At 45.6% G+C, this 23,611-nt stretch overlaps 1 protein-coding gene across 5 annotated transcripts in view; it reads right to left on the minus strand.

The window, feature by feature from the left end:
* Positions 1–23,611, minus strand: part of BDNF (brain derived neurotrophic factor) — a 71,397-nt gene that overhangs the window by 24,092 nt on the left and 23,694 nt on the right. The window contains exon 1 of one of the 5 annotated variants that reach the window (XM_083465485.1): positions 14,990–15,481. The exons of 3 other annotated variants lie outside the window; for them this stretch is intronic. The gene's annotated coding sequence lies outside the window, so the exon portion shown is untranslated. Of the gene's footprint in view, positions 1–14,677; positions 14,691–14,989; positions 15,482–23,611 lie in introns of those variants that run through there. One more of the 5 variants, XM_083465487.1, reaches the window with a different exon arrangement.

A 23,611-nucleotide genomic window follows, 5' to 3' on the forward strand; every position in this document is an offset into this window, starting at 1 on the left:
ATTCATTAATGGCAGTGGCTGTCAGTGTGTGTGTGTGTGTGTGTGTGTGTGTGTGCCCCATTCCCTTGGCTGCTTGGCAAAAAAATGAATCTTTCTTTTCCTTAGGTGGGTTTTGAACCGTTTTCCAAGCCGGGGGGGGGGGGGAGCGGTGTATGCTATGTGCAGGCAGGTAGTTGTGCAGGTGTCACATTGTACGACCTCTCCCTCCTTCCATTTGTGCTCCAAAACAGTGGTTGTCATAAAGCACAAAGGGATTAAAAATCTGGACTGGTCATTGCTGGCTGTGCCATTGGGGTTGATATGAGTGGTTGTTGCCTTGTGTGTAGTGAGACATATGCCTTGAGCATATTCCTGTTGTTAGTTCATTGGCTCCTTCCCTGTGTTGATGTCTTTACTAGCACTGGCTGTGATTGGTGGGCTGTGGTGGCATTCCCAGGGATGTTGTTGGGGATGTGTTTGCCATCTCCTCCTGACTTTAAATTTCTTATTGTGAGAATTTCCCTTCCAGGGTTAAGCATTGGATTGGCTGGCCTTTCTGCCAACACAGTGGCACCATAATTCTGGTCCAGAAAAATGAAAGTAAAGGATTACTCTCTGACAGTGAAACCTGAAAGGATTTATTTCTGTGAGGGCAATCCTTTCACTTTACCCCCACCCCTCTTGCGGCCACAAGCTCTTTCTCCCCAGGGAGCTGTTAGTTTGCAAAATATTGTGCACATTTATACACTACGTTGCAGTCATAAGGACCAGACAAACAAGAAATCTGGATGTAGAGAGTACAGAACAAAAGTCAGGATGACAAGGCAATTCATTAGTAACATTTGGGCCACATTAGAATGCAAAGTGAACTTTCCACTGGGCAGAAGCTCCAGAGAATGCAAAATATTACTGAGAATAAGGTGTGGTGCCTTGAAGTGAAGCATGTATGAAACCAACCATAAACACAGTGGGAGCAGCCATTCTTTCACATCCTCGCACGCCTTCCTGCTAAATTGTTTCCTTCCAAATGGATTTTTTTATTTAAACTGAAAACAAATCCTCTATGAGGTTTTGCATCTTCAGCATCTAATGCACACGTTCAGCATGGAACCAAGCTTTGGTGGCCACCTGTAGCAAGACCCAAGAAATTTAATTTGCAAATAGTACCCTGCTGGCAAGAGCAGAAAGATAAACATGCACCTAGTTATTGATACTAATCCTTGACATTTGACTATTTTTTTCCACTGAAAAAGGTGGGAAGGAACCAAAACTTGTTTTACTGGGTTGTTTGGATGGGGGGGGGGGGGTTGGAGATAGTCTTGTAGTGGTTTGTGATATTGCATTGACACATTGTTCAATGTGCTCTTATCTTAAGCATTTGTTTCTTTATGACACAGGTCTAAAGATGTGAACAGGTGCTGGCTCTAAATTACTGGCTGCAAACAAGGAAGTTAGAACTGGAGGGAAATGAACTGTTAACATTAGCTGGGGAGAATAAGTTGATCTGTGAGGTAGCAGTGCTTCCTGCTGAAGAGACAATCTGGGAAAAACTGCAGTAAAAACAAACAAACCCACAAGTGTGCATTTCATACCTTCATGTCCCTTCTTTGGTTCCCAGTTTTAGGATCCAAAATTTTAAAATAAAATAAGATAATTGTAGGGTGGCTAGAAACAAACAAAACTTTGAAGTGAAATTCATGAATATATTTTGTTTGCTGCCCTGTTTGTCACTAGAAGCTCAGGTGGCCTCAGTGGCCAGAGTGCCTTCTACCACCTTCAGCTGAAAAGACATTTAGAGTTGTTGCTTGAACTGGGAAAGCCTGAGCACTGTTGTCCATATATGCTGGTAACCTCCAGGCTGGATTACTGCAATATACTGTGGGGGGGGGGGCTGCCCTTGAGGCTGGTCCAGATGTTGCAGCTAGTGCAAAACGCAGTGGCTTGACTGGGGCAGGATATCACCAGCACATTAGCCCGGCTGTTTAAAGGACTGCACTGGCTGCCAGTTAGCTACTGGGTTATGTTCAAAGCACTGGTTTGGGGGTATTAAGCCCTACTGCACTTGGGACCTGGTTACCTGAAAGATTGTGACACTTTATATACCCTTTGGAACTACCCCTTTTGCCATTTCAGCATTTACTGAAGACCTTCCTCTTCCAACAAGTCTTTTAACTGGAGATTTTTCACAGTCTGCATCTGTCTTGGAATTGTTTTTAGTATGTTTTTATTTTATCTCGTTTGCCACTCCAGACTCCTTTGGGAAGAAGGGCGGGATATAAATAAATAAATATAAAAAGAAATGGTAAGAAATTGAAATGGTCATTATGACAAATGGATGTATAGGTTCAATGGTACAAATGTAGTTTTAAAAAGTTTTCTGGTCATGGAAAAGGGTAATAGCCAAAAACAAGAGAGCCAGTGCTATCTGCTGTTAGATATGTGCAGTCTGGAAGCAGACCAGCATATCCCTGTCTTTCTTATGACTGTAGGGCTATTTATGAAACCTTTCCAACTACCAATTCCAGATGCAAGAACTCCTTTGGGGTCATGCCCATGTCTTGAACCTACTTTCCATATTAGAAATGTAAGTCATCAGTATGATCCTGGAAGTAGCTCTCACATCTGAAATAGCTAGATGGAATGCTTTCAAATGTATCTATTCATGAGAAAGAGACAGATATGCTGTTCTAATTGTGTGCTGCTTGTGGAATCAGTCAACTGCTTTCCATACCATCCCTCTTTCCCTACCTTTTCCTCATTCTCCCTGTCTTCTTGAACATAGTTCATTCACTTGTCATCTTGATGGATGAGTGGGAAGTGACTGCCTAACTTTAGGCACCCCTGTGTGAAACAGGTTATCTTGACCCATTTTAGTCTGGCTTCCATTCTGCTTTGGGGACTGAAACTGCTTTGGTTGCTTTAGAACAGTTGCACTGGGGGATAATCAGGGGAAAATGCAACACAGTTGTTTCTCCTGGACCTCTCCATGGCTTAGAGTACTATTGACATAGTATCCTTCCAGATCACCTGTCTGGGATGATCCAGCTTTTTTTGTTGCCTCTTGCCTCCAGTGCTATTAAACATATTCACAAAACTGCTGCTGGTAGTCATGTGGAAATCTGGAGATCTGCACCTAGATTCTCCTTTTCATCTAGTCCAGGTGAGGCACTGGACACTCTCAGCAAGTGCCAGGACTTGTAACGAGCTAGATGAGTGCTGATAAACTGGGTCTCAATCCAGCCAACAAAGCTTTAGATGGCTAAGTTTACAGCTGCCCTGAGTGTCTCTTTGAGACAAAGCGTGGAATACAAATGATCTACATAAATAAATACATTTTGGGAAGCTGGCATTCCAACACTTTGGGATGGAGCTACACTAATCCTAAAGGATCAGGTTGACAGCTTGGGGTTGCTATTGGATCTGACCTTTCAAGTGTCCATTGCACAAAGCACCTTTCACCAATCATCCTTTGGTGTTTCAGCTATTACCCTGCCTGAATAAAATGGATCTTGTCATAGTTACCTGTGCTCTTGAAACATTCTGCTAAAATTACATAGTGTCTAATACTTGAAACATGGCTTTGCCTGTGTTTGGAAACTTCTGAATGTAGCTGCCCAGTTATTAACTGGGTCCCCAATTCCAACGTAATTAAAAGTGCTGGTCTCTTTTTACTTTAAAACAATCTGGGACAAGGATATCTGAAGGTCCTCCTTCTTGCTTGCATAGAAAGATCATCTGCTGAGGCATTCCTCCAAACGCAGCAGTGGATCTGCCACAATTGCTCCTCAACTTCCTCTGAGTCCAAGCTTGATGGAGGGACACCTCTGCCACATCCTAAACCCCTCTAGCAGAGTGAATCAGGGGGTTAAGATTGCCCTGCCCATCCCACTAAAATGAATGAGACAAGTTAGTCCCAGGCTGTGTTTTGGTTTTATTTGTGCACTGCCTTGTGAGGGCTACACAATGAAAGCTAGAAGTCCATGTAATTAATAAACAGAATCCCATTACTGCAAGACCAAAGCATGACAAGCTACCTCTGGATTCAACCCTGTAATTCTCCAGGAATGGAAGATTCTTAGCTCCTCCAAATTTCTGAAAGCTTCTTTAGAGCATAAGATCCTGCTGAGCCAAACCTGTGGCCCATCTAGTTCAGCATCATCTTCTTACAATGACCAACCAGAGGCCTGTGGGAAGCCCACAGTATATAGACAGGATAGTAACCTTAATTATAGTGATCTACAAGCTACCATAGTATCTGTACTTCAGCCACTTAAACAGGTTGTGGCTCACTGTTTATATTTTTCTCCGCTGGGTAAAGTCTGGCACTGTGATTCATTTAAGGACTTTAAGAGACTTAAGTTTGTTAGTTTTGATGTTTCGAATTATTCCATAAGGTTTTTCACATTGTTATTGTTTCTGGCCATCGTGTTGCTTTTGATATTGCTGGCTCATTTTTGCAACACAGGGGTTGATTTGTTTACTCACTATATTTTTCCAAAGACAGAGAGCTTTGTTTGGGTTTCATCTGACAACACACAGAGAGAGATCACAGACTGCCCTGTCCAGGATGTTTAGCTATGGACTCTTCTGCCTTAGTGCAACATGTTGGACTGGAGGAACTGACCAGCCTTACAGCGATGAGAAACACACCTGATGAAAGTCAATACTAGTATATCTTAAAAAGTTGTCATTATAACTAATATCACAGATATGGCCAGAGAGAGACCAGGCATTCTTCAGTGGAAAGAGCTGCGGATGTTGTCCCAGATTTGTTGCATTCTCTGAAGCTTCTGGTTTTGAAGAACTCAGTGGGCAAATAGTTGCCCTGCCTTGGACAAGTTGTTATTTCTCTGCACCAGCTGCTCTCCCATGGTATGACAGCAGGACATGGGATCATGTGCTAAGCAGCCAGCATTGATGCAAGGGGAGACTTAATCCCTTTGTTGGGCATAATGCACTGGAGTGCAAGTGTAGAAAAGAGAAATTTCCATAACAGACGGGTTGTATCCAATTAGTTCTGCTCTGAGTAAATGTTAGCTGGATACAACTTACAGTGTATAAAATTATGCACAAAATTGAGCACAAAATTGGGAAAGTGGATAGAGAAAAATGACACTATTCTCTCCCCCCCCCCCCGTGTGTGCATGGCATGAGATTGATGCTTCCTCCTTTATTTCTGTCCCACGCCCAGCAGTAGAGCAACAATAGATGTTTACCCACAGGTCTGGGTAAAGAGATGTTATGTTGCTCCACACCACTGTGGAAAGGGGATTTGGGAGGGCATGTTATCCAAAAGACCAAGGGAGTGACCTCAGCCCCTACATGATCTTCGCTGTCATAGGCCCATAACAACACTAAGGGGTTTTTCGTAGAAGATGGGACATATCTTCACAGTCTTATCCTATGTTCCTCAAAGGGATGTCACTCCCTCGACTACAGCACAGCACAAAAGCTGAGTTTATAAAAGACCCATGACCTTCAGATGGTCTGAACTAACTGTAATACAAATACTTAAATTTAACTAGTTTACAGCATACAGACTGTAAACACGCTCAATGGACTTTGGTTTAATGTTGATCTGCTGCTTATTAAATAAGGGGCAATCCATATATTGCATGCTGTTTTTCCCTGCAAAATTGCAGCCTGTCAAAGCTATTCTTTGTTTACAATTAAAATAAAAAAAATAAAAAATGACAGGACTATATTATACACATGTGTAGCTTGGCCCCAAGGGTGAAAAGTAAAGGGCATGTTATTTTGGTACCCCTTGTACTAGTGACATACAAAGAGAGTTTGTTCTTTTTTTCCCCTAAGCCAGAGCTCTGTTCCTTAAGTTCATATTCAGAGCAAAACACTCAGGAGAAAACAGTTCGGTTTTTGGTAAGATGGAGCGTGCCAGTATATAAACCTCTCCTAGAGATGATTAAGAGGTGTTCCATTAAGCTGCAATTTTGCAGGGGAGGGGGCTGAGTGCTCATAACAATTATGTGAAAACAAGTCAATGCAGGTTAGTAATTAACCTATTAAAAGGGATATATCCGCTCACACAGGAGCCTCTGTCACGATGCTCAGCATACTGAGCAAAATTTCCAATGCGGCCATAAATCAAAGGCTGGAAGCAACATCTGTAGATATTAAAGAAGCAGCCACTTAAAACAAGAGTAAGCATTACAGCCCGGGCTAAAGATATCTTCTGCTCAGAGCTCTCGTAGCATCCTGTTGACCTCTTTTCCCAAAGAAAATAGCTTGACCTTATTCTAGATAGCTACAACTCTTGTGAAGTTCAGTTTTCTTCCGTGCTGTACCTTTTGGGTTTACTGAGACTGAAACAGTTGAGTTTACTGAGACTGAAACAAGAAAACCAGTTTTTTGGACTCTGGGTCCAAGCAATGAACCGTTAAGGGAAACAAATGTAGAACACAAGTGTTAAAAACAAATCTTTACTGAAAGTTGTCTTTCTTTACACTCTCTCTTAGGAGTGACAAGCAAGTGCGTATTGTGCAAAAGCCTGGTTGCGCCTGGACAAATAAGCAGAACAGGGCAAGCGGCTCATTTATTTCAATTTCAAACTTTGGGGAGACGACTTGTGTTTAGTCTTGGTCCACAAATGCAGCCAGTGCCCATTTCCCATGACTTTTTAAAAGTAGTACCACCACAAAGTTGTTACCAAATACACATTTAAATAAGCAGGAGGATCTTTTCTCATCTCCTGCCATGGCACACAACCTTATGCCTTCCGTCAAGTGATTTGTAAAAAAATAAAACGCTCGAGACTTTTGGCTTGTTATGCCAACCACAATTTACAGTCTTCGAATGATGACATCCTCCCTGTAGCAAGAAAAATAGGACTCTAACAGAGAGTGCAATTTTTTAAAATGGGTTTTCCAGCTGTGATTCAGTGAAGTTGAACACTAAGTGGCAGTACTACAGAGGGAAAATTGTTCCGTGTTGTTGAATCTCAAAGAAAAGGCCTTTCTTTTTATCTCTTTTCATTAAATAAACAATAGTGAACAGCTCTTTTTCAATTGCCTCATATTGAGAGTTAAGTAGCGATTTTATCTGCAGCCCTGAGTGAGATATACTGGCCTGAACCCAAAGAGTTGTATTTCCTCTGTTCTTTCAGAGCAGGCCCCAATCCTTTTTATCAGAGGCAGGCCTAACACTATAGGCAACAAGGCCTAGGGCAGGCACGGTGGGCACCAGGGTGGGCCATTTGCACAGAGGGGGGAATTCAAGCACGGACAGCTTCTGCCACACATACAAGACATGATGCACCTCCTATGAGGCTGTGTATTGGCTTGAGGGTCAGACAAGGGTTCAAATCCTCTCTTAGTTCTCATACACACCATGCATCCAAAGCACATCACCCACCCCCCTCAAAAAAGAAGAACCCTGTGAACTGTAGCTTGAGAAGCTCACAGGAGTAGAAGGCAGCCATTTCTGAGGGAATTCAAACTGTGCTGCTAGATAGGTTCAGGTAGTTCCCTGGAGATGAATGAGGAAGGGCCATAGCTCAGTGTAGGGCATCTGCTTTGCCTGGAGATGGTTCCAGGTTCAGTACCAAAGATCTCCAAGCAGGGCTGGTAGATAACCCCGTCTGAAATCCTGGAGAGCTGCTGCTGCCTGCCAGTGTAAACAGCGCTGCACTGGATGGCCAAATGGCGTGACTCCGCATAAGGCAGTTTCCAGGGTTTCTTCCCTACTTGCTGACACCAGTTTCCACCCCCAATTCCAGATATGGGGAGAGACGATGCGAGTGGCGAGGCCTGCCTTTATTCAGAAACTTTCTCTGGACAGCACATAAGAGTTCACAAAGACAGAAACATGAGTGAGCAAGGGATGGTTACTTCCACACTAGCAGTGTACTCCAGAATTAATACCATTTCATTACTCATTAATTGCAGATGATCCAGATGAAATCACTGTGAAACAGTTTCGATCCAGTGTGCATGCATGCTGCACCCTTTGTAGGCATCTACATCTGAAATCAATGTATGAGACCCTTCTGTGTGTGTCTCTCTCCTTCTTTCTCCCTTGTCTCTCAAGCTATAGCATTTGCAAATTATCAGATGTTTTTCAGCCTTGCCTGGATTAGTTTTCAGTTGGCTTACTCAGAACCAGATGCCAATCCTGACCAGGCACACTGGGAAACTAGTAGGTAAGATGAAGAATAGAACCAACCCGTATCAATGTACAAGGTGATGGCGATTGTGCCAAAACTGCACAGAATCATTCAGCAGGGATTCCATGGGCATCTGCCAGAAATGTTGATAACTAATGGATGGTTCTCATGTCCAAGAAAGTGGTTGACTGCCTGCAGTGAGTGTGGTTGTGGTGCCTCCAGAAGACAGCCCAAAAGGTCTCCTGGATCCAGCATTGTCAGTAGAGTGACCCAAGTGACCTTGTTGGGTAGGAGAGCTTTTCACAGGCTTCAGCTGGTTAGGCAACTGCAATCGTTCCTGGACTAGGCCAGCTTGACCTCAGTGGTTCAGGAATTGGAAACCTCAAGACTGGGCTACTGCAATGCATTCTATATGGGGCTTCCCTTTTGTCTGCTCCAGAAACTGCAGTTAGTGCAGAATGCTCCAGGATGATTGCTGACAGTTTGTCAGGTAGAGTCCATCAGCATAAAGGTAAAAAGGTAAAGGACCCCTGGACGTTTAAGTCCAGTCAAAGGCAACTATGGGGTTGCGGTGCTCATCTCACTTCAGGCCAAGGGAGCAGGCGTTTGTCCACAGACAGCTTTCCGAGTCATGTGGTCAGCATGACTAAACTGCCTCTAGTACAATGGGACACCATGACAGAAGCCAGAGCGCATGGAAACACCGTTTACCTTTCCCCCCCACCTATTTATCTACTTGCACTGACATGCTTTCGAACTGCTAGGTTGGCAGCAGCAGCAGGGACAGAGCGATGGGAGCTAACCCTGTTGCAGGGATTTGAACCGCCGACCTTCTGATCGTCAAGCCCAAGAAGCTCAGTGGTTTAGAGCACAGCAACACCCATGTCCATCAGCATATTACACTTGTGCTCAAATATCTTCACTTCCTGCCAGTTTGCCATTGGGCCGAGTTCAAGTTGCTGCTACTGGTATATAAAGCCCTTACATGCTTGGGACCAGTTTACTTAAGGGATTGCCGTATGGCCACATCTGTACTTCAGAGTTTCCAGTCTCCAAACATGAGGCAGCTGCCATAATTGTATTCCTTTAGATGTCTGCTGAAAACATTTCTGCTTTAGTTACATGTGTTAGTTTTTGTTAGACTTTTTAAAATTACTTTTACAGTGGTACCTCGGGTTAAGTACTTAATTCATTCCGAAGGTCCGTTCTTAACCTGAAACAGTTCTTAAGCTGAAGCACCACTTTAGCTAATGGGGCCTCCTGTTGCCACCGCACCGCTGCTGTGCGATTTCTGTTCTCATCCTGAAGCAAAGTTCTTAACCCGAGGTACTATTTCTGGGTTAGTGGAGTCTGTAACCTGAAGCGTATGTAACCTGAAGCGTATGTAGCCCGAGGTACCACTGTAATTGTATTTTATTGAAGATATTTGCCACCCTGGGATCCTTTTGGAGGAAGGGCAGGATATAATTTTTTACAGAGAAATGAATAAAATACCATATTGGCCCAAATATAAGCCGCACCTTTAAAATTGGAGAGGGGGGGGGGAAATACCCAAATATAAGCTGCTCCATTCCTCGCTGCTCCTGGCTGCATATTGGGAGGTGGGGGGGTGCATGCTGCATTTCCAACAGCCTTTCCCCTTCATTGCTATCTCCCTTCCCAGTCTTGGGGGAGAGGACAGGGACTATGTGCAGGGTGGGCACCGCTTTGCCACGCTCCTGGTGCTGTCTGCCCCGCACTCCTGGCTGCATACCGTAAGGTTGTGAATATAAGCCCCACTTTAACTTTTCAGTGTCGGAATTTGGGGGGAAAGTGAGGGTCATATTTAGGCCAATACGGTGTCATCCTAAGCACATAAAAAGAGGACCAAAGTTAAGAGTCAGAAAGCTATTTCAGATTTTTAGGAGCCAACCTCAGTTATTCAGGACATATAAAGGAATTATGTATATATAATTTCAAATTAATAGGAGCTATCCACAATTTTTTTGTGCTCAGGAAAACTAGTGTGTGAGATTCAGTCATAGTAATAGACTTAAGTTAAAAGTATTGCTGCTTTGAAGTTATATGAATAGATGGCACATGCCTACTGAAGGTGAAATAGTAAGCCTTGTCATTCATGCTGCCAGTCAGTGGCTCAATGAAATTCACTCAATGGAGCAGTATAAACAAGTAATCATCATTATCCTTTTATTTTACTCATGCCACACAGCCTGGACCATTGCCTCTGTGTGTACGTGCATTTATAAATATCACAATGGTTTCAATTCTGAGTATTTTTATCAATCCATAAATTAAAGATAACACAGGTACTTGCTGTATACTACCAGGATAGATTCTCTGCATACATTAAAACTCAGTTACTAGAAGCATAAATAAGTAATGGTTATTGATCTCAAAACGGTAATAACCTCAAAAAAAATGTATAGCAAACAAAGTAATTAAAAAAAGTACTTTTGGAAAAAAGAAAAACCCTTAACGTTCAAGGCAAGAGGCTAATGGCAATTCTGGGAAAAAAGAATGCACGTGGTTGTAACACATTGCTCTTTTAATCTTATAAAAAATTGAAGAATTAGAGCAATCAATAGCACACAACAAAGCTGCCAAATAGTTCATTCATTGTTTGGACATCTGAAAATAATTACTAGGTAGCATTTTCAAAAGCACCTCATTTAGGTGACTTGTAGCATAAGAAGAATTGTATTTACCTGAAAGTAAGACACACTGACTTTAACATAAAGAAAGTTGATGAGGACAGTGACTGCAGCTGCGATCCGCAGCAGTGATGGTTGGTGGGAAGAGAGAAATAAACCCCTTTAAGCATTGTGAGACTTACTTCTGGGTAAACATGCACTTAATTGGTTCCCCCCTCTCCATCATTCAAATCTCACCTTAGCCACATATTTGTTCAATGGTCTTAGGCAGCCTTCTTCAACCTGGTGCCCTCCAGATGTTTTGGATGATGACTCCCATCAGGCTCCAGGCAGCACAGCACAGAGGTGTCATCCCAAACATCTGGAAAGCACCTGGTGGGGGAAGGCTGGCCTTACGCAAGCCACTATTATCAGCTTCAGTGGTACAGTATGGGGATAATAATGATCTACTGGGCAGGGCTGTCGTAAGGATTCTCAAGGCAATGTATATGAAGTGTTTCAAGCACAGTGAAGTGCTATAATGCATTATGAAGTTTTGTTGACACAGCAGCCTAATTCTGCTGCTGCGCCTGTTTGAGATCCAAATATGAATGCTAAGAGAGTTGTGGTAATAACTAGGATGGGGTACATAATCCTCTATGCTACTCAGTGCTATCAAACAGTTTCATGTGTATGTCAGCAAGATCCTAATCAAACTTACTTGAATCCAAGATGCATTTAAAATAACCGGATTTCATTCCACATTCAGGACTGGGGTGGCAGGAGCTTAATCTGTGGTCCTCAGTTATGCTTTGTCATGCATGCAATGCTTAACTAACCTATGAATCCCCAGGTTGCAAGTTGAATTTTCAAAATAGATCTTAAACAACCAGATTCTCAAATGGCCAAAGCAACACAACCCCTGTTGAAATGGAAAGTGCTTATTCTGCGGGAAAGAGAATGGCAGACCCAAGTTCTGTTACAGTACTAACTAAACTTTCATGTAGATAAGGTGCATGGAAATGAATGGGATGAACACTTTCAAATAATGGATAGGATTCGAAGTGCAATCTGTACACTGAGCGTTCCCGGACTCCCTTTGCACAGCAAGCCCTGGGTGTGGATGTGCACACACTATAAGACGCTGCAGAAGGTCAAGGGACCATGGGGCGGGGGGAATCACTGTGTGCACACAAGACCACTTTAGACAGCCATATGGATCTCTTTAAATCCTGGTCACTGTGATAAGATTGGGATCACAAATTATTGCAGATCTGATAAAGCAACGAATAGGAAATGAATATTCTCTGTTCTTGCAATGAGTGGATGAAATGCACAGGTGAGTATTGCAGAAATATATAGAGATTGCTTGCTTTTATTAAGTTGTTTCCCCCCATCCACCGACTGAACGCACAGTATAAAAGGAGTTTAATAATTTACGGAAAGCATGCATACACACACACACACACACACACACACACACAGAGAGAGAGACTTCCGTCTAGCGAAGTAGACAAAAAGGACAAATAAGTTTATAGCCCTGGAATTCCAGTTATGGTAACCGGCGTGTTTTAAATTCCAGTAAAGGTTACATTTCAACAAGTGTCTCTTTCCGTTCACTTACTGAGCCTTGCTGGCTTGTGTAGATGCATAATTCTGAGCTGCAGCCAACAGAGTAACTTCCCGTTACATTCCATTTATAACCTCTGGCAGTGTGTCATACCTAGGCGGTTATGCATCCCCACTGCTGCTGCCACACATCCTAATTCTCTCCACAGCAACAACAACAACGTCAAGTTGCCCAAGTCATAAATAGATCTCTACATACCCTGAAGAATGAGTGAAACTTTTTGTTTCCAGGAGATGACACTCAAGTTAGATTTTGAATCACAGTGATGGAAGGAACTTGAGGCAATGCTAGAGGGAATTACTCCTAATAACATGGGCAGTTTCTTGGGCTGGTGGGGAGATGGACCATGCAGCCACCACTGCACACAGCCAAACCTATGTCACTCATTTCCCAAGCAATTAGCTGCAACAGACTTGAATTCCCTAGAGCAGGTTAAAATCTATGCACCCCAGCATCCTGATCGAAACATCCTGATCCTTGAAACATGGAGGTTCCACTAAGCTATCATAGCTAATGTGTGTAAATAGATGTCTTATCCATAAATTTATCTACCCTGGAATTGACCATCCTGATATTGTTGGACTCAAAGTCTCTGGTGGGGCTCCAGCAGCCTGTCAGAGTCCAGGGTTGGTTGGTGCCCATTGGGACAAGCAGGGTTGTACGCAGGGAGACCACCATTGGCTGGTGGAGCCAGAGCCAACTAATACTTGTTTTGTTCCCATCCTCCTCCCTGAATTACATGGAGCAATGCTGAGACAAAGGTGGAGGAAGGTGACAGGCAGTGGAACCCCTGAAGGTGGACTGAGGATGGCGGGGCAGCACCATATTTGCCCTAAGGAACCGCCTGGAACTAGCATGGTCAATGCAGCAGTCCATATCTAGAAATCCACAGTTCCCCATCTAAAAGTGCATCCCCATGTATGCTCATTCAGAAGTTAAGCCGATTGAGTTCACTACCATGTATAATACCATATAATGACTGCAGCCTAGACGTAATTCTCAAATCCATGTGAAGAACAGCTCCCCCAGATTCACTTTTGTCCCCATGTTCTCCCCGCCCCTCCGTTTAATCCATTAGGAACTGCATTCTTTGCTTGCAAGCTCACCCAAATATTTTGGCAGCTTCCTCCCGTTAATCATTAAAATAAACGTTGGTGGGTGGGCATTGTATTAAAAGGAGATTCATCTCCAGTAATTTTCAGAGAGAGAGAGAGAGAAAGTTCCAAGCAGGAACCCATTTCCCTGACTTTCCTACATCTCTCACACATACAAGATTGGTCTCCGTCGCTTAGAGCGTTTCTCTGCCTCCCTGCCCAGTTGCCTGCCTTTGCTGTCATCAGAAAGCGTTCCCCGCGCCCTGGCTGCTCTCATCTGGGCAGGAGTGCTCATGCAAAAAACTTCCTCTAGCACATCATGTTACACAAGGAAATCCCCCTCTGGATGCGAGGCCCCTCCGAGCCAGCGATGTAAGACGCATCGAGCCTGACGCGGATGATCCCACCTCGCCCAGCTGCGTGGAGCAGAAGACCTCCCACTCCCATTCAGAGCTTGGCGGCGGCGGCGGCGCTTTGCTCTGGAATCCCGCCCTCTCCTCTGGGCCTTGAGCCCCTGCGCCTCTCTCTCTGACCAGCAGAGGGCCCCCTGTCCCATTAAAAACGCAGAAAACCACCACCCGAACAAACTCGCTCCACACAACTAGACCACCACAAAAATCCAAGGAGTATCGCAATTGCAGCGCTGCTTGGGTTGTTTTGCTGGTTTGAAGGGGGGACACGCCCCCCCGTCACAAAAACCCACCCTTCCTTCCTAAAACCCGCAGCTGCAGTCTTAAGAAGGCTGCCCTAAAAGGAGGGAACCCCTACCTCGCCCACCAGTAATCGCGCGGCAGGCAGCCAGCCGCCCCCAAACCCGCTTCCTCCGCTCCGCTGCGCTGCAGCCTCGAGGGGCTCCCCACCTCTCCACGTACCGTTGGATGGGACCAGCCGAGGGAAGCCCTGCCTGTTTGCCTGGGCTCCAGCGGCGCGCCTGCCTCGCTCGCTCTCTCCTGCCGCCCTCGGACGCCCACCGCCTCCGTCGGGTGGGCTTTCTGCAGAGGAAAGTGCGCGGCAAGTTGCAGGCAGCGAGCAAGCGAGAACTAAGTGCGCGCGTTGGTGCGCGAGGTCGTGCCATAGGCTGGCCAGAGGCGGCCACCCCCGGAGGCAGCGAGGGCGCCAAGTCCCTGCCAGCCGCGAAGCGAGCAGGTGTCTGGTGCTCTGGGGGCGCCACCCGAGAGGGGCAGATCGGACAACAAACCTCGCTCGTTTGGGCCACGCTTACCTAGGGCTGCGCTCGCTCTCGGGCTTTACTTCCGAGGAAGCGGACGGGCCCGACGGGCGTATGGCGCCGCGATCCCCTCGCTCCCAATCCTCCCACCCGCCCGGCGCTCCATCAGCTTCTTGAAGGGAATCACCCCTCGGCAGGGTCCTGCCGGAGCCCCGGGTCCGCAGCTCCCTAGCCCTCCCCTTCCGACGCCCTCTCGCGTCTCCCGCTTTGCTTGGCGCCCCTGCTGCTGCCCCTTTCCGGGGCGCCTCTCTCTCCACCCAGCTCAGCTCGAGTCAACTTTTCTCCCCCCCCCCGCCCCGTCCCTACCTTGCCGTCCACACAAAGCCTGCTGGGGTCTCCTCCGGAGAGTCACATCGTCTCCCAGCCGTCCAGTCCCTGCAGCCGCCTCCTGCAGCTCCAGAAACACAGGAGGAGGCGAGCAGCTCGAATGTCTCATCAAAGCTTTATGAAGGGTGGGAGGGCAGCGGCGTGGTGGGGAGCCTCTGATCTCGTTCTCTCCCTTCCTCTCCCCCCCCCCAGCGGGGCGGAGGGGGGGGGGCTGGCGTAGGAGCCTCTCTCGCACGAGCCCGCCTGCCCCCCCCCCCGCCCGTTGCTGGCTTCTGCTCACTCAGGAATTATTTAGATCTCCGTTTGGGCTTCGATTGGTCAAGCCGCTTCCAAGCAGGAACGCCGAGGACTGGGGTGCCCGCTTTAAAGGAACCGCGTTGCCTCTCCCACCCGATCCCAATGCCGGACGGCAAACGCTGTTTGCTCCCTAGAAGGGGAGGGCTCCCTTTCGCCTGCTACAAACTTTTTTGTCCCTGCCTGGGTAGGGTTGGTCGACCAGATCTCTCTAGGGAAGGAAGAGGATCGGGTTGGACTAGGCACCCAGATCGCTTCCCCGCCCCAGCCCCACGCCTTATCGCGAAGCAAAGTTGCAAATAACAACTGAAAGCCAGTAACAGCCACGCATACCGCAGAGACTTATGCCTTCCCAGGTTAGTTTGAGCCAGACCCATCCGCAGGCTGGTCATGCTCAAGCCTCCCTCCCATCACAATGCAATAGGACTACTCCGGAGTAAGTGGATTGGACAGAAAGGCGTTGGGTGAGGAGATGGGTAGAATACCAATAACAAAATTTTATTATTTCCCCCCTTCCAGTGCCTGGCTTTTAATAGCAATTTAAAAATCCAGGGAACTGGGGCTTCCTCTGGAAATGTTACGAAATCCCTTAAAAAGCTGGAAAAGATTGGCTTACTTGTTCGTGCATTAAACAAACCAGATCCATTTAAATATAGCTCCCTCACTGACCTCTCCATAGTCTGCCTATTAAGAATGCAATCAAGATAATAACAAACATTCTTTATTAATGAAGGCTCCGGGTAACGTTACAACTAGTCACTTTCGAAGAGAACACGCAGCGGGCAAACGTGCTCGATCCAGCCAGCCGGCGGATTCTCTCGCAGACAGAACCAGACAGGCAGAAGCAACGCAACCCCAAACTCACCTTTCGCTTAAAAAACAACAAAGCCCCGCAAAACTTAATTTATTCGTTTGGTTCAAAAGCGCGCCTCCTTGCAAAAGCCAGCCACCCCAAGTGGGCTCTTGCGGGGCTGCTTTGGGAAGCGAGAGGGAGAAAAGAGACCCCCCCCAACTACTTGCCCAAATTTTGCAACTCGTCCCCTCCCGCGCGCGCAGCTCTTTCCCGTTCATGCCGCCAACACAGATTAAATTATTGCGAGTGGAAATTGCGTGGCGGAGGTTAATAATTGCAACACACGCCCCGCCCCTTCACACACGACTGAGCAGCTTCCTTTGATCTCGGCCCGGACGGAGAGATTGCATTGTTTATCAGCGGCTCGCCTCGGGTCAGCCTAGCGCCGGATCGAAACCTCCCGAGCGTCGCTAGGGTGGGATGTGCGGACGGGAAGCCACGCGCGCCATGCGTGGAGGTCACGTGACGTCCCGCCCGCCTCTCCGAGGGAGACGCCGCTGGCAGCACTAACGAGGAACCGCAATCCCGACGCAGGCGAAGGATGCCTCCCATTAGAGGGGGGGGGCGGGGGAAGGAAAAATCGCTGCCAGCCTCCGGTTGCCGCCCCTGGCACGTGCTCGATGATGCTCCCTCGTCACTTGTTTCGCTTTCTCCTTAAAACTCTGGAAGAGGGTTTTCCCTACCTTGCGAAAAGGAGACATTGATTTGGAAGCGCTGAAGCCGCCCAGAGTGGCCGGGGCAACCCACTCAGGTGGGCGGGAGACAATTTTTTTTAAAAAAATATGATCATCATCAAGCTGAAACACTTAGTTTTTTTTGTAAAGTATCCATGCTTTTTCTTCCTTTCCTAAAAAGGTGCTGCAGTTGTGCCTTTAGCTTGTGCTGCCAAAGATTTTGGTTTCATAACGATCTTGAAATGTGGTCCTCATTGCAGTCCTCTACATGCCCTTAGGAATTTCAAGGGGTCCAGGATTGCAGATCAAGGCTCTTAAAGCATCTCCCAGGCCCATCGCACAGACAGCGATGCAAATGTCAGTCTTAGGCTATCTACACACTATACCTTTAAGGTGCAATTTCTATTCCTCCTCAAAGAATTATGGGTACTGTAGTTTGTTAAGGGGTGCTGGGAATTGTAGCACAGTGATACCTCGGTTTTTGAACATAAACTGTTCCGGAAGACCGTTCGACTTCCGAAACGTTCGAAAACCGAGGTGCAAAGGGTGGCCTGCAAATTCAATAGAGAAAATTGGGGGGGAGGGACGACTCCGCGGAAGCTGTTTGACTTCCGAGGCGCATTCGTAAACTGAAACATTTGACTTCTGAGACGTTCAAAAACCGAAGTACCACTGTACTGTGAAAGGTTAACTACAGCACCCAGTATGCAGCCTCAGCTGGAACTAGTAAACTAGTGGATAGGCCAAGCAAAGTCAACAGTGCAAGGGTGGCTCACAGTATTTTGTACAACATAAAATGGTGCCCAGCTGCCTTCAAGTCAAGTTGCGTAGGACCCAAGGCCAGCCAAGGAAATTGCAGAGCTTCAAGAGGAGGGAGGAGACACAGGATACTGGAAATGTTTCAGAAAAGAGCAGTCAAAATGGTGAAGGGGTTGGAGCAACTCCTCTACATAGAAAGGGGGTAACCTCTGGGGTATCTTAATTTAGGGGGGGAAGACAAGCAAGGGGGGGACATGGTAGAGATGAACCCTCTCTCATAATACTAGTGCTTTGGACCAGCCAACAAAGCTGAGTGTTGGAAGATTCAGGACATACAAAAAAAAGTGCTTCCTCACACAGCCACATAGTAAATTTGCTCCCACATGATGTAGTGATAGTTACTAAGTTTGGTGGCTTTGAAAGGCAATTGGACAAATTCATGGAGGATAAGTCTACCCATGTCCACTAGCCATAATGGCCATGTTCTGTCTCTGCTACTGGAGGCAATATACCTCTGAATACCAGCAGCTGAGAATCACAAACAGATCCTTACTGGCTTCCCATAGGCATCTGCTTGACCACTGTGAGAGCAGGGTTTTAGTCTAGCTCTGCCCTTTAGTCTACTATTTTGAGGCAGACAATCCCATATGCACCTCTCCCCCTTCCAGGGAGCAAGAATCCATCAAGATGGTGAAAAAGAATGAATGAAGGAAATACGGAGGAAGGAAATGGCTAGTATATCTTAGATTTAATAAGAACAAAAGAGGTAATTCTACAAGCGGCTCTTTTTAGAGGGATCACACTTACAGTGTGATCAAGAATACATCTCCTGAATATCCTGCCTCTAATTGCACCAGGGAAGTGTTTGATTTCGAGAAAGATCAGGTGCCACAGGTCATGTAAGCTTGCTGTTTTAAAGAAGCAGGGCTTCATCTGCCTTTAAGCAGGTATGTGGCAGGTAGAAATGCTTCGCCTCTTGAAACTATCTGTGGTATCTAGTGTTAAAGAACATGAGACCACTGCCAAAAAGAAAAGAAAAAGAGATGTGAAAGTCCTAGGCTGTTGAAGTGTGCATGGTAGACTCCATCCACAGTCCTAGATGTGTGCAGGTTTGTAGTGAGAAAATGGTACCTTCAAGCATGTGCAGAGTACAATTGTTTATATTTTATAAGTTTATGTGATGCAGGGCTAGAGCCTGGCTCAAATCAAACTTCCTTGTTTTTCACTACTCCCCATCCCTCCCCAGTCATCCTCCTAGCAGTGCCAATGGAGGTATGCAGTCATCAATAACTAAAAGAGAGATGTTAATGTGAGGTCTCCAGGATCACAGTTGACCACTGAGCAGAAATCTTCATGAAAGCACAGTGAGAAGGATGTCTGGAGGGGCTTAATGGCCAAGTAAGACCAAGTCAAACCTCTCAGGCCCGGGCCGCACTTTCAGCCCAAACATGCATTTGGGGGACCCATTTCTTTCTTTCTTTTACCATGTATTTTGCATGGTCGTAGTTGAAGACCAGAGGTCTAGTCTGACTGGATGCAGCTGTCCAAGGTCTTAGACAAGAATCTAACCCAACTCTGTTACCTGAACTTTTCTCTCTCTCCCTGCTGAACTAGGAAACTATGTATAAGAGGCAGATCTGGGCTTGATGTTCCCCCAAAATGGGAAGAAGCCATGGCTTAATTTTCCTAGAACCCTAGGGATGTAAGCTGATATCTGCAGCACCTAGCAGAGACTTGTGCAGGCCGGAATCTCCACACCTTGAAAATGTTTAAAATTGCCTAATGTTTAAACTCCTTCTCCACCTTATGTAACACCTTGCCTGATTTTGGGGAGAACTCCAAAACTTATTACTATGTTGTGACATGTTGGAGTGTCCCAATAAACATCCAACTGCAACTTTTGGAGTTGTTTCTTTTACTTTTTAAAAGGAGATGCAGAGAGCTGAATGGACTACGGTAATGCATACTGACCTCAGTGGTACATAACACTAACCCTGGTTAACATGGTTAAAAACCATGGTTAAAGTTGAGGGATCTCACAGACAACCATGGCATCTTATGTCACATCATAGTTTCTCTCACTTCCACTTCCACCCCCTTCACCTCTCCACAGCGCCAGCTTGCAACCCTAAAGGCCTTTCCAGCATCCTTATACTGACTGTGCCTCACCATGTTATCAGTGTCGGCAACCTGCTTGCTATTAGCTGGATGGATGAATGTAGGGGGCATGGAAAATTCCTCAGCCAGACTTGGCATGTGCCATAGCAGCCCCCTCCCTTTCCCCACTGAGTTAGAAACGAGCCTGGAAAGAGCTTTAACTCCCTTGCATGTAGCGTACTGGACTGGAAATTTGAAGTGTAACCACAGATGCTGAAGGAGGGCAATTCTTCCCCAAGCCCTCTCCTCCTTTTCATACATTCTAAAGCTTTCCTCCACACCCCTCTTGAAACATTATTATCTCCCCTGCCCCTCACCTTTCCCCCTTGTATGGGTCTGGCCTACATTTCCTACAAACTATATACAGTGGTACCTCAGGTTAAGAACTTAATTCGTTCTGAAGGTCCGTTCTTAACCTGAAACTGTTCTTAACCTGAAGCACCACTTTAGTTAATGGGGCCTCCCACTGCTGCCGTGCTGCCAGAGCACGATTTCTGTTCTCATCCTGAAGCAAAGTTCTTAACCTGAGGTAATATTTCTGGGTTAGCAGAGTCTGTAACCTGAAGCGTCTGTAACCTGAGGTACCACTGTAACATGTACTAAGTGGAGCTGCTGCTGAGTGCAAATCAAAGTGCTGGCTATTACCTATGAAGTCTTAGAAACCCGAATGACCTCTAATGTGAATCCGCCCAGCCTTTAAGATCAGTTGTTGCATCCTTGTTGCACATACCTGAGGCAAGATTAGTGACTATGAGCAAGAGATCATCCTTGGTGGTGGCACCTTAAATGTGCAACTTCTTGCCCTAAGAGTTTAGGTCAACCCTCCCCCCCCCATCCATTTTTCTACTAGCAATTGGAAACATTCCATTTGAAACACTGCTCTTTGTGTTCTTGTGATGATGATTTTGCTGCTGATGGTTTTAGTGTGAACAGCTGCATTTCCCTGGTTGGATCACCGTGTTTTTGTTTTTTAATGTTAGATTTTATGTTTGTAAGCCACTTTAAGCTATTCCACTGAGAGGGAAAGTGGGGCTATAGGTGATGGATTTCTAACATTTTAAGAGAAAGGCAAAACTTCATCAGTTAAAATTAAACACTTCCCCCACCCTTCAAAAGAGCCACATTTTAATCTACCTATAACAGGCTCCTAGGATTCTCTCTCTTTTTAAAAAAAACATAAACAAACCTCCTTGCTATCTATTTAACCATCTGTTTGGTTAATGTGATTTCATCCCAAACCAATTTTCTGAGAAGAAAAGGTCAAGAAAATGTCCTGGATTCTTGTTTCTCCTTGTCAGGAAATCTAAATTAATCCTGATTATACAAATGAGAGTGATGTCAATGAACTCAGAGTTTTGACACCGGAGTATTTTTTCCCCATTAATACTTTTTAATTGGCTGAGGTCACTTCTAATACTACTAGCAGCATTTTATATTTAATTGTGTTTATGCGTGTTTCCTAGTTACGCATGTCCAACTATTCCTGTCCTCCTCCTGTACTCCCAAATACAAGCAATAGGAAGTTGCTTGAAATCAGCTAGCTCACGTCACGCTACAATTTAAATATAATAGCAGCAATAATCAGAAATGGAGCTATTCAACACAAAATGGAGCTTGTAGACATGGCACGTAATTTAGTTTAACTTGTATGACAACATGCTAGCTATGGGAGGGCACCATATAGATTGTATTTTTTAGCCAACACAGAAATCTCCCCAGAACACACTAGATGGCCCTCTGGGTCCCTTCCAACTCTACAATTCTATGATTCTATGAAATCCATCATTTGCTGCTGCACTCATTGGCCTACATTGCCCAGTGAATTATTATATTATAAAAGTGTTGGTTTCCACTACAAAATGTTAATTTCCCAACCATCACAAAGGGGGAGGGAGAAGCAGAAATAATGGTCTTTCATGAAAACAATGATTTCCACTGATCTAAATGAACACATTCCTCTTCCTTTCTGTCTTTTTCCATTTAATATGAAGTAAGTTACCGGTATATTTCTACACCCACTCCTATTGCAATATCTGTATGCCTTACAGACACACAACACTGTTCCTAGTATCCATCTCATGCAATAAAAGTGTTAACAGGGCCATTATTTTCTGAAGAAGAAGAAGAAAGTAGAAAATATACATATATATTTTTTGCAAATAAACTGTATTTTCTTCAGTGGCTCCTCTGAAACCGTTTTTCTCCTGGCTTTCAGTAACCATGCACATCATTCTTCTTTCCAAGAAGTTAATGCTATCAATGCTCTATTCCAATTTCTCCATAAACCCAATCCTAAAAGTGCACCTCCAAAAGTGTGTATCCGTCAAATAAAGCCAAACATTTTATAAGTGGTGCCATCACTGATAACAGAAGAGCTTAAGAAGAGCCCTGTTGGATCAGACTGAAGTCCCATCCATCATCCTGTTCTCACAGAGACCAACCAGATGCCATTGGGAAGCCCACAAGCAGACCCTGAGCCCACCAACACTCTCCCCACTTGTGGTTCCAAGCAACTGGTATTTACAGACATACTGTCCCCAGCAGTGGAGGTTGAATCAAGTAATTGTTGCTCATAGCCCTTGATAGCCTCCCTTATTCTCCATGAATTTATATAACCCTCTTCTAAAGTTATTCTACTTGGTGGCCATCGCTACTTCTTGTGTGAGAGAATTTCATAGCTTAACTGTGCACCTTGGCATCTTGGCTCCTTCAAAGATGAGTAATTTGGTGAAGTAATGCATGGAATTTAGTATAATAGGTATTTCCACCCCTTTAAAAATGGGGGGGGGGGACACCTTCATGTTATTGTTGCAAGCTATCCAAGAACCCAACAGCAGTATCTTTACACTGAATTTCACAGTACATGCGGGGGCCATTTGGGGCACATCCAAGTGATATGTGATCGCTGATGTGTGGGACCTTTTGGACCTGGAAGCAGTGGCGTAGCGTGGGGGTGCAGGGGGGGGGCGGCTGCACCAGGCGCAACATCTGGGGGTTAGGGTTAGGGGGCGCAAATCCACGGGTTAGGGGGCGCAAATCCACGGGTTAGGGGGCGCAAATTACTTGCCCTGCCCCGGGTGCTGACAACCCACGCTACGCCACTGCCTGGAAGAAGGCAGAATGGGGGCAGTGTGTAATAGGGCATGCTTATATGTGTTTCGCCAGTGCACAGGTGGGCTGGGAGCAGAACCCCCCCCCCCAAAAAAAAATTGTCGCTGCTCGTAGTGCTTTATTAGTGGTCAGAAGTGCACTAGTCACTCAGTGTCTATCTCTCTTACAGGCAGCCTGTCTTTATTCCATGCCCAAACCCCAATTGCCTCAAGCAATTCAGATTCTACATTCCTGTACAGATTTTGCACGTTTATCAGACCCATATAGCTTATCACAGTTTGTGTTGTTAATTTTGGCATGCTGATGCTGCAATCCTATACGTACATCCCTGGGAATAAGTGAATTCAGTGGGATGGACTTGTAAGTAGACATGCATATGGATTGTATTGTGACTCCACTGGTCATGGGGAGGGAAATAAAGTCATCTATAGCGTTGGAGCCTTGCCCCAACAACTAGAAACCTTATTCAGCCACCTCTCAGACTTCTGAGATTTTTGCTGGCGTTGCCCACATACCTTCAAGAATATCTTTGCACCCACAGGGCTATAGGCTTGTTTTTCTGAAATGAAAGCTGGGATTATTAAGAAGCTGAATTTTGCCCCCCAAATACCAGATTTGCATTTTTCCCGTGTTGCTGCAGAATCACAGCATACATTCAGTTCTGGCTATCAAGGAGGGAAAACTTCCAAAGGTTCCAGCATAGCAAAAATGTGGGGTAACGATGCCCTGAACCACATAGGAGAAATGGATAAT

The sequence above is a fragment of the Podarcis liolepis genome (assembly GCF_965112155.1).
Source record: "Podarcis liolepis genome assembly, chromosome: 1".
In the NCBI taxonomy this organism is placed as follows: Eukaryota; Metazoa; Chordata; class Lepidosauria; order Squamata; family Lacertidae; genus Podarcis; species Podarcis liolepis.